General features: G+C 40.8%; 1 pseudogene; it reads right to left on the reverse strand.

Annotated features, from left to right (window-relative positions):
* Positions 1 to 4,999: 4,999 nt before the first annotated feature.
* On the reverse strand, positions 5,000 to 9,111 carry LOC138674610 (uncharacterized; annotated as a pseudogene).
* Between the last annotated feature and the right edge of the window lie 256 nt (positions 9,112 to 9,367).

Genomic DNA, 9,367 nt, shown 5'->3' on the forward strand with positions numbered 1-9,367 from the left:
AGTCAAACAAGCTAAGATCAGAACTAAGAGATCACGAGGTACCAAAGGGGAGAGACAGGGGATTGTCAGAAGGGAAGCCAGAGGCAGGAAATCCAAAACAACAAACAAGCAGAGTAACGCACTGAGAGCAAGGAAAAACAATTGCAAACTGAGCACACACTCCAGGGGTCAGGCACACAGTCAAGTCGAAAGTATAGCTGACAGGGAATCCTAGTCTGGAGTGAGTGGGAGGCCAGCAAAATTAACCCTGAGAGAATAGGACATTAACCATGTTCTAACCATGACAGCATGCAGTTCATGCTAGACAGCCCAGGAATTTACAGGAACTGGAGGCTTTTTGACAAAAAGAGTGGGCAACTTTACCATCTGAGAAAATAAATAACCTCAACCCCATTACCACAAAAGACTTCAAGCTGTCATTGATGTTAGAGGGGGCAATATACGGTATTAAGAAATGGGGTATGTGAACTTTTGATCAGGGTCATTTGGATGTTTTAGGTTGTCAATTATGATTTGAAAAGAGAAAACACAGTAGTTTGACAATAAATGGCTTCACCCAGCCACTAACCATGAGTGGAGAAAAAGTTTTGGTGTTATCATTTATATTCTGTGAAAAGAGGACAAGAAGGCAAACATTCTGCCTGGGTATGTAATCTTTTGAGCACAGCTGTATATTTCGTATTTTTTTTATGTTCATACAATAGCCAGACTTAGTGCATCTCTACCAACTCAAACTTCACCCAAACTGACTCTGAATTTACAACTCCAGCTCCACAACCCTGGCAAGAACTTATGTTGAACTAACCTAAGAATGGCTGCAAAAAACGGTGTTGGCAAGGAACTCAATGGCCGTAGAAAGAGCATGGGGGTGAAGCCACCAGATTCTTTATCGTAGGTGTACAAAAAATCTAGCGCTACATAGGGTGGCCATACTGATCTGGGCTCTAGCATTACTTTTCCTCTATGTACATCATTACTGGCCATGGACGCATCCTCACCTAATTAGTTGAATGTTCTTTCACTGAATTAATAATGAAGATTGTCGGCTGCTACATGTTCTTTGCTTGTTGTTTCGCTATTCCAAAAACTTTCATCCCAATCTGCAAAAGTAGTGTAGCCTTGCAAATCACATTGTGAACATCTAGCATATAATTAAAAACTTATGTTACATGCAAGGACTCTCTGAGTGGGATGTGAGAGAGAAGCTTTAACAAAGGATAGCAATTAATTTATTCTGGATAACAGACAGCAGCGGCAATGCACTGACTGGCATGTAAATATCTCATCATCGGCAGTCTTGACAGAACCTCATTAGCAGCTGTTAGGAAAATTACAGGTCAGAGCTGTTAAATTGTGATCAGTCAGCAGCACATCAGCCTCAATGAAGACACATGGGTGGTGGGTGAGATGAGAGCAGATTCAGTTTTGGGTGCTCACTTCTTCTAGTCTGATGTGGGATCACTACTACATTTAAGTTATGTAATCATTGGATTTGAGATTATAGAGGTTTATGGCTGGTTTCAGGAAGTACCCAATTAGATTCCTATGATAAGATAGTTGTATTATTATAACTATTACCATCACAAAGTTCACAGCTTCCAATTGTCATCCCCTTGTATTAGTAGGAGCTGTGGGACACATTATGACTCCTACATTATGAGTCCAACCATTGATATTACCCTGGTCACAAGCCCTAAAGATGCAAAGAGGAACATAGGTGAGCCAGCCATCTCCTGATTTTAGTTTTTGATGGCAGTTCTTATGGGAACCTATCCATGGGCAGCATGTATCAGACACCAGTTGTATGATTTCAGCCAGGCATGTTTGACTGTAATGCTATGGCTGGCACCACTGCATGGTTCCCCTTCCCCTTCTGTTTATGCAGGGACGCTGGCATACTCACTGCCCTGGCCACGCAGCGTGCTCTCTGGTGTGCTTCTTAGTAATGTATTTGTTGCAGTTACCGCCAGTGCGACTAGTGCGCACGCTCTCCCCTGCTCTTAAAGGGGCAGAGCAGACATAGTAAAATGTCACCAGCCAATAGCTGTGAGGAATTTAGTAACAGCTCACCTGCAAGAAGGCTCCCAGTCAATAGCTGGGACTGATCTTGTTTAAGAGGCACCCTCCCCCCTAATAAGGAGGTGCCAAGCAAGTGAATCATTAGTGACTGAGGTGGTCTACTAGTGAGTTGTGAGGTCTCCTCGTCCTATTGGGGTCAGTGTCCTGAACCCGTAGTCCCTGGTCCTTCTGTGGCCAGTCCTGAATCTGAAGTCCTTGGTCCTAATGTGGCCAGTTCCTGAGCCTTGTACTCCGGTCAATGTGCGGCCAGTCCCTGAATCAGTATCATAGTCCTGTGTGTCTGAATGTGTGCCTATCTGATTACTGCAGATATCTGAACTGCTACAACCAGTCTCCGAATCAGTCATGTCTCAGTGTCCGTGTCAGTAACCATTCTGCAGGGGATCCTGAACTTACTAGCCTGAACTTAGCCCTAGCCCTATCCGTCCCTGTGTACCTGACCCCTGGGGTCAGCAGCAGCAGTACTGGGGACTGCCTAATAGCTGTACCTGGTGGAAAGCTGCAACTAAGTCTGACTCCACCATTAGGAGCTCCAGTGAATACTTGTTAGTCACTTAGCTACGTCCCTCCTAGGTAAGTCCGGCGCCATGGCACAGAGGGTCCACAAATCACATGCACCACCTGTGTGCATAACAAAATGCTGTAGCTTTTCAAAGAAATTCATACTTTAAAGGCCATCGTGAACCGGATGGGAGACTAGTCAAAAAGGCAAGTCCCCCGGTGGGATTTTCCTGCCCGCTCCCCTGCAGTGGAGGTCTCTTTCTCTGTGCATATATAGAGACAGACCTGTCACTCCAGGAAAGCTGTCAGAAAATGTATAATATTAATAATAATAAGGAACCCACCTGTCCAACTAGTTTCCCAGCTCGGCTCCTGGCTGTTTTTAAAGCATGTTTTTCTTTGAAACGTAAATATACCTGGCTGAAATCATTGGTCTAAACTAGTCTCTAAAGCATAAGAGAAGGACATGGATTCTGAAGTTGGCCAGATCCATCAATCTGCCTAGTTTTGAGCGGGTTTGCAGGCTCCAATGCAAGTGCCTGCAAGTTGGGAATGCTAGATAGTGGGCCATTATGAGACTTCAGGCCGTCCGGTAACTTAGGCACCATGCTATTCAAAATAGAATGAAAAATAGCTTTATTTTTTAGAACAGAGGATTTTTTAATTGCCAATAAATTGCAAAGTTTCTTGCTTTTAATGAATGAAGATGAAACAATCAAGATGAGACAATGATGTTAAAAAGTGTTAGGCTGTGTGCACACGTTGCGTTTTTTTTGCGTTTTTTTCACGGTTTTTCCCGATAAAAACGCTATAAAACCACAAAAAAATGCATACAATAAGCATCCCATCATTTAGAATGAATTCTGCATGTTTTGTGCACATGATGCGTTTTTTTCCGCGAAAAAAAACGCATCGCGGTAAAAAACGCAGCATGTTCATTAATTTTCCGTTTTTTTTGCGGATTTCCCACTCCAAAATGCATTGGAAAGTGTCCGGAAAAAACGCGGCAAAAACGCGGCAAAAACGCGTCAAAACCGCGGCAAAAACGCATGCGGTTTTCTTGCGGATTTCTTGCAGAAAATGTCCGGAATTCTCAGGAATTTTCTGCGAGAAATCCTGAACGTGTGCACATAGCCTTAGGATGAAAATCCTGATTAACTCTAAGTAACTGCCTACCCCACCTAATCCTACATCAGCCCTGCTTTTAGTATAAGATTATTCTAACATTTAATAACCTAAAATATTGCAGATATAATATAGCATATTTTGGTTGGGATTGAGAGCAATTAGGGTTCTAAACTATAGCAACCAGGCAAATAGGACATTATATAGAGAAGTTATGAATATCAAGCTTAGAACTAGCAACCTTTCCTGTTCCTGTTTGTATAGAGTCAGCGCCTGTTTCCTTCTACCTTGAAATAAGACAGAGGATTGTAACCTGAATAATGGTCACAATTACAACACATCCAAGACTATGGGAACAAGGGTGCACTGATAAATATGAAAAAGCTGTACCATTAGTTACAGGTGGAAAAAGGGACAGGTCTTGGGAAAATTACATTACTGGAAACCCCATACCTGAACATGTATATGTATCAACTAGATGGTGGCCTGATTCTAACGCATCCGGTATTCTAGAATATGTATGTAGATTATTTATGAAGATTTAAGAATAATGCAATGAATACACAGGATTTTCTGGGTAAAATATATACATTATCATTACATTTTATTGCTCATAGAACTTAATACAACTGAACAAAATTATTAAACAGATCATCAAAATATATAAACCATTACATGAATATCTAGCTGTATTTAAATAAATCATCAGACGAAAGAAATACATCGACTCTATAATATATTTGTTAACAATATCAACCCAAAATATTTTTGTACACCACATTTCTTGTGAATGCCTTTTCACTATCTATAAGCAACTTTCCTTGTAAAGGGGTATGAAGAACTTGCACCTTGATGATGGATCTCATTTTAACTCTTGAAAATGCAACGTAGAGTTGTCCACGACCAAAAACAGGCTCCGGTAGATATATTCCAACACGGTGTAGAGTTTGACCTTGTGACTTGTTTATTGTCATGGCAAAAGCTGGTTTTACTGGAAACTGTCAACGTCGAAGTCTAAATGGAAGACCAGTGTCCGAAGGACATAAATCAATGCGTGGATTGAACACTTTGTCTGGTTTTGCTGATCCAGTGATCACTCTTGCTTCAGTTACGTGGTAATGGAGTCCAATAACAATAAGGCAAGTTCCACTAAATAGACCATTTTTTGTATTTAGATTCCGCAGCAACATTACGATTGTTCCAACTTTGAGTTGTAGTCTGTGGGATGGCATTCCTGATGGCGTAAGACTATTTAAAAATTCAACTGGATGATTCTCTCGTTCATCTTCATTGTCTACATCCACTGAATCATCACTTTGTACAAGTTATACTCTCTAAGCATTCTATCCATCACACTGGAATTTAGCAGAGCCATGTCATCATTCTTGGGACAGAGAATTGCATGCGAAGAGGCCCTCTCAACACTTCTTTGGTCGTTCACATCAATTTCAACGCATTGTGCAAAAACATCACTTACGATGCAGTCAGTGCACAACATGTCTTCTGGTATTTCAATAATGTCTTCTCCAAGGTTGTATTTGTTACTAAGTTCACCATTACCAAGTTTAAGAAGCCAGTTGCTGTACTCTGGGTCAGAAGATCGCGTGTTGTTAATTAGTTGGAGTTTATGAAACTATTTCCAAAGATCAGCCATTTTTAGGCTGGACTCTATAACATCTGTTCTTGTTCCATTTGGTATGACTGGAAGGCATTGCCTAAAATCTCCATCAATGACAAAAACTTTACCTCCAAACGGAAGTTCATTTTTTTCAGCGACATTTGTAGTCATTACTTCACGCAGAAGTCTGTCAATTAAGCTCAAAGCATATTTGGGTGCCGTGGTGCACTCATCAAGTATCAAAAGATTTGCGTTGTTTAACTGTCTTCCTGAAAATGTGTCTTGTTTTATTCTGGAAACAGAGATTTTGTTGACTGGAACTGGTATCCCAAAGAGTGAATGGATAGTGCGACCTCCTCGTAAAAGGTTTGCTGCAATACCTGTTGTAGCTGATGGCAATAAGACTTTTCCCAACCCTCTAACGTGATGCATTAAAACTTCATAGAGGTATGTTTTACCGCTTCCTTCTGGACCATCAATAAAGAAACATTTTGGCCTTGCATCTGCTTGGTTTGCTATAGCGCTCACAATAGTGTCAAATGCAATCAGTTGTTCATTTAAGGAGTTTCTCTTCTCTGTTGCCAACAATAATTCGTAAGCTTCGTCATACTCTATAACTTGTGGAATTGCAGGCTGTGGCAAATTAAAGACTGAAAATGTTTTTCCATGCAGTAGTAAGACATTTTGGACATCTTCCATGGCATAAGATTCGCAATTTTGACAATTTCCACTTCCGTTGTGAAGACGTAAGCAGTAATCCTTGATTACAGTTAGGGCCAGAAATATTTGGACAGTGACACAAGTTTTGTTATTTTAGCTGTTTACAAAAACATGTTCAGAAATACAATTATATATATAATATGGGCTGAAAGTGCACACTCCCAGCTGCAATATGATAGTTTCCACATCCAAATCGGAGAAAGGGTTTAGGAATCATAGCTCTGTAATGCATAGCATCCTCTTTTTCAAGGGACCAAAAGTAATTGGACAATGGACTCTAAGGGCTGCAATTAACTCTGAAGGCGTCTCCCTCGTTAACCTGTAATCAATGAAGTAGTTAAAAGGTCAGGGGTGGATTCCAGGTGTGTGGTTTTGCATTTGGAAGCTGTTGCTGTGAGCAGACAACATGCGGTCAAAGGAACTCTCAATTGAGGTTAAGCAGAACATCCTGAGGCTGAAAAAAAAAGAAAAAATCCATCAGAGAGATAGCAGACATGCTTGGAGTAGCAAAATCAACAGTTGGGTACATTCTGAGAAAAAAGGAATTGACTGGTGAGCTTGGGAACTCAAAAAGGCCTGGGTGTCCACGGATGACAACAGTGGTGGATGATCGCCGCATGCTTAATTTGGTGAAGAAGAACCCGTTCACAACATCAACTGAAGTCCAGAACACTCTCAGTGAAGTAGGTGTATCTGTCTCTAAGTCAACAGTAAAGAGAAGACTCCATGACAGTAAATACAAAGGGTTCACATCTAGATGCAAACCATTCATCAATACCAAAAATAGACAGGCCAGAGTTAAATTTGCAGAAAAACACCTCAAGAAGCCAGCTCAGTTCTGGAAAAGTATTCTATGGACAGATGAGACAAAGATCAACCTGTACCAGAATGATGGGAAGAAAAAAGTTTGGAGAAGAAAGGGAACGGCACATGATCCAAGGCACACCACATCCTCTGTAAAACATGGTGGAGGCAACGTGATGGCATGGGCATGCATGGCTTTCAATGGCACTGGGTCACTTGTGTTTATTGATGACATAAGAGCAGACAAGAGTAGCCGGATGAATTCTGAAGTGTACCGGGATATACTTTCAGCCCAGATTCAGCCAAATGCTGCAAAGTTGATTGGACGGCGCTTCATAGTACAGATGGACAATGACCCCAAGCATACAGCCAAAGCTACCCAGGAGTTCATGAGTGCCAAAAAGTGGAACATTCTGCAATGGCCAAGTCAATCTCCAGATCTAAACCCAATTGAGCATGCATTTCACTTGCTCAAATCCAGACTTAAGATGGAAAGACCCACAAACAAGCAAGACCTGAAGGCTGCGGCTGTAAAGGCCTGGCAAAGCATTAAGAAGGAGGAAACCCAGCGTTTGTTGATGTCCATGGGTTCCAGACTTAAGGCATTGATTGCCTCCAAAGGATTTGCAACAAAATATTGAAAATAAAAATATTTTGTTTGGGTTATGTTTATTTGTCCAATTACTTTTGACCTCCTAAAATGTGGAGTGTTTGTAAAGAAATGTGTACAGTTCCTACATTTTCTATCAGATATTTTTGTTCAACCCTTCAAATTAAACGTTACAATCTGCACTTGAATTCTGTTGTAGAGGTTTCATTTCAAATCCAATGTGGTGGCATGCAGAGCCCAACTCGCGAAAATTGTATCACTGTCCAAATATTTCTGGCCCTAACTGTATATGTTCTTTGAAATTTGTCCAAAGTTGAGCCGGATTTGTAGGCAGTCCAAATACGCAGATGTAGGCAAACAATTTGCGAAGTTGCTTTGGCATATGTAGGGTAACTGCGTCTTCTAAAGTAAGTCTACACACAATATCATCCAATAGAAGTCCTAAAGCTAAAGCTGCAGCTTTAAATGTATCGTGCAATACTCCGTTAACTGTTTTCAAATCGTCATAACTTGTAGCTCCTTTGACATGCAGTAGTAACAGCCGAAGGCAATATCTTTCATGATCCTTGACACTAACAGTATACATGCTTCCAATTATTTTGCTAAGTCCTCGTTGTCTTGGATTCCAAGTTTTATTCCAAATGTAATGCTCTGGAATCTCTCGATACAAATACTGCCTTGCGTTTTCGTCACGTTGGTTCAGCAAAAGCCATTCCATTAATGTTGACGTCGTGCTTAAAGTTTTTGAGACATCTTTGACTTGAACATCTTCAAAGAAATAAAGCTGCTGTTGATTTGGTAAATGAATAGCTATATGTATAATGGCATGGGACTGTGAATGCATTGGAAACACAAATATCCTCAAAGCAGCTTCTGGAGCACTCACATATCTTGAGTCAACAAAAGTTGATGATTCATCGTGATTGACTGTTTTCTGTTGTATTTCGATGTTAGCTTGGTCATGCCCCTTGTAGATGTACTTGAAAAGATATTTTACACTTTTTATTGAAGCACAGATTTCTACGTTGATGTGACAGTTGTAGCGTTTTGACAAGTACGCATTGTATGGGACTATCCATGAGTTATTTATAATTTTTTGTTGCGAACAATGTTATCAATGTGTTGTCACCGGTAGGATGGGTAGCCATCCAAGTCTTTAACAGTGTGGTGTTTGAACTCCTTTGGAAACCCTTTTGTACGCTATCCGTTTTCCATGCATGGACTTTTTGGATTTGCTACACCACATGGGCCATGAACCATATGAGAGGTTACAATATTATGCAGTTCAGGATACTTTTCTTGGTTAGGAATTTCAGCCCACACTGTTGTCGATTTCTTCCTCCGTGCGAAACTTGTAATCCGCATCTAAGATAATTAGTATATGCGCATGTGGGAGACCTCATTTCTGAAACTCTATGACGTGTACTATTACTATGACTGTTCCAAAATGCCCATTTTTGATGTCTTTCAAAAGGCTGCTGAGTTTCAGTCGAAATACACATGCGACTAAGTCCGGCCTGTGTTCAACTTGTTGCCAGGGTTCTAGATTTTTGGTAATTTCTGTCCATTTAGGATTACAGGCCATTGTCCCAAAAATGTCAGGTCTTCCATACTTTGTTACTATTGCCATGGCATCTTGATAACGCTGTTGCATGTTACGGGGGTTGTTTACGGTTCATTCATATGAAATTTAGACGATTAGCTTCAATTTTAACCTATGCGTTGACGAAGTACTGTTGTGTTAGTTTCCCACCGTTTAAAATATCATTGAAGTAATTTCAGAGACAGACAGAAGAAAACTGTAGTACTGCAGGTGTATAATTCTTCTTGAAGTTCCTTGCTGGTGTAGGTTTTCATGCCACCCTTGATCACCTCTTGGAAAGAATAGCGGATACAGAAGAGCATCAAGG

This window comes from Ranitomeya imitator, chromosome 4 (assembly GCF_032444005.1).
Source record: "Ranitomeya imitator isolate aRanImi1 chromosome 4, aRanImi1.pri, whole genome shotgun sequence".
Taxonomy (NCBI): domain Eukaryota; kingdom Metazoa; phylum Chordata; class Amphibia; order Anura; family Dendrobatidae; genus Ranitomeya; species Ranitomeya imitator.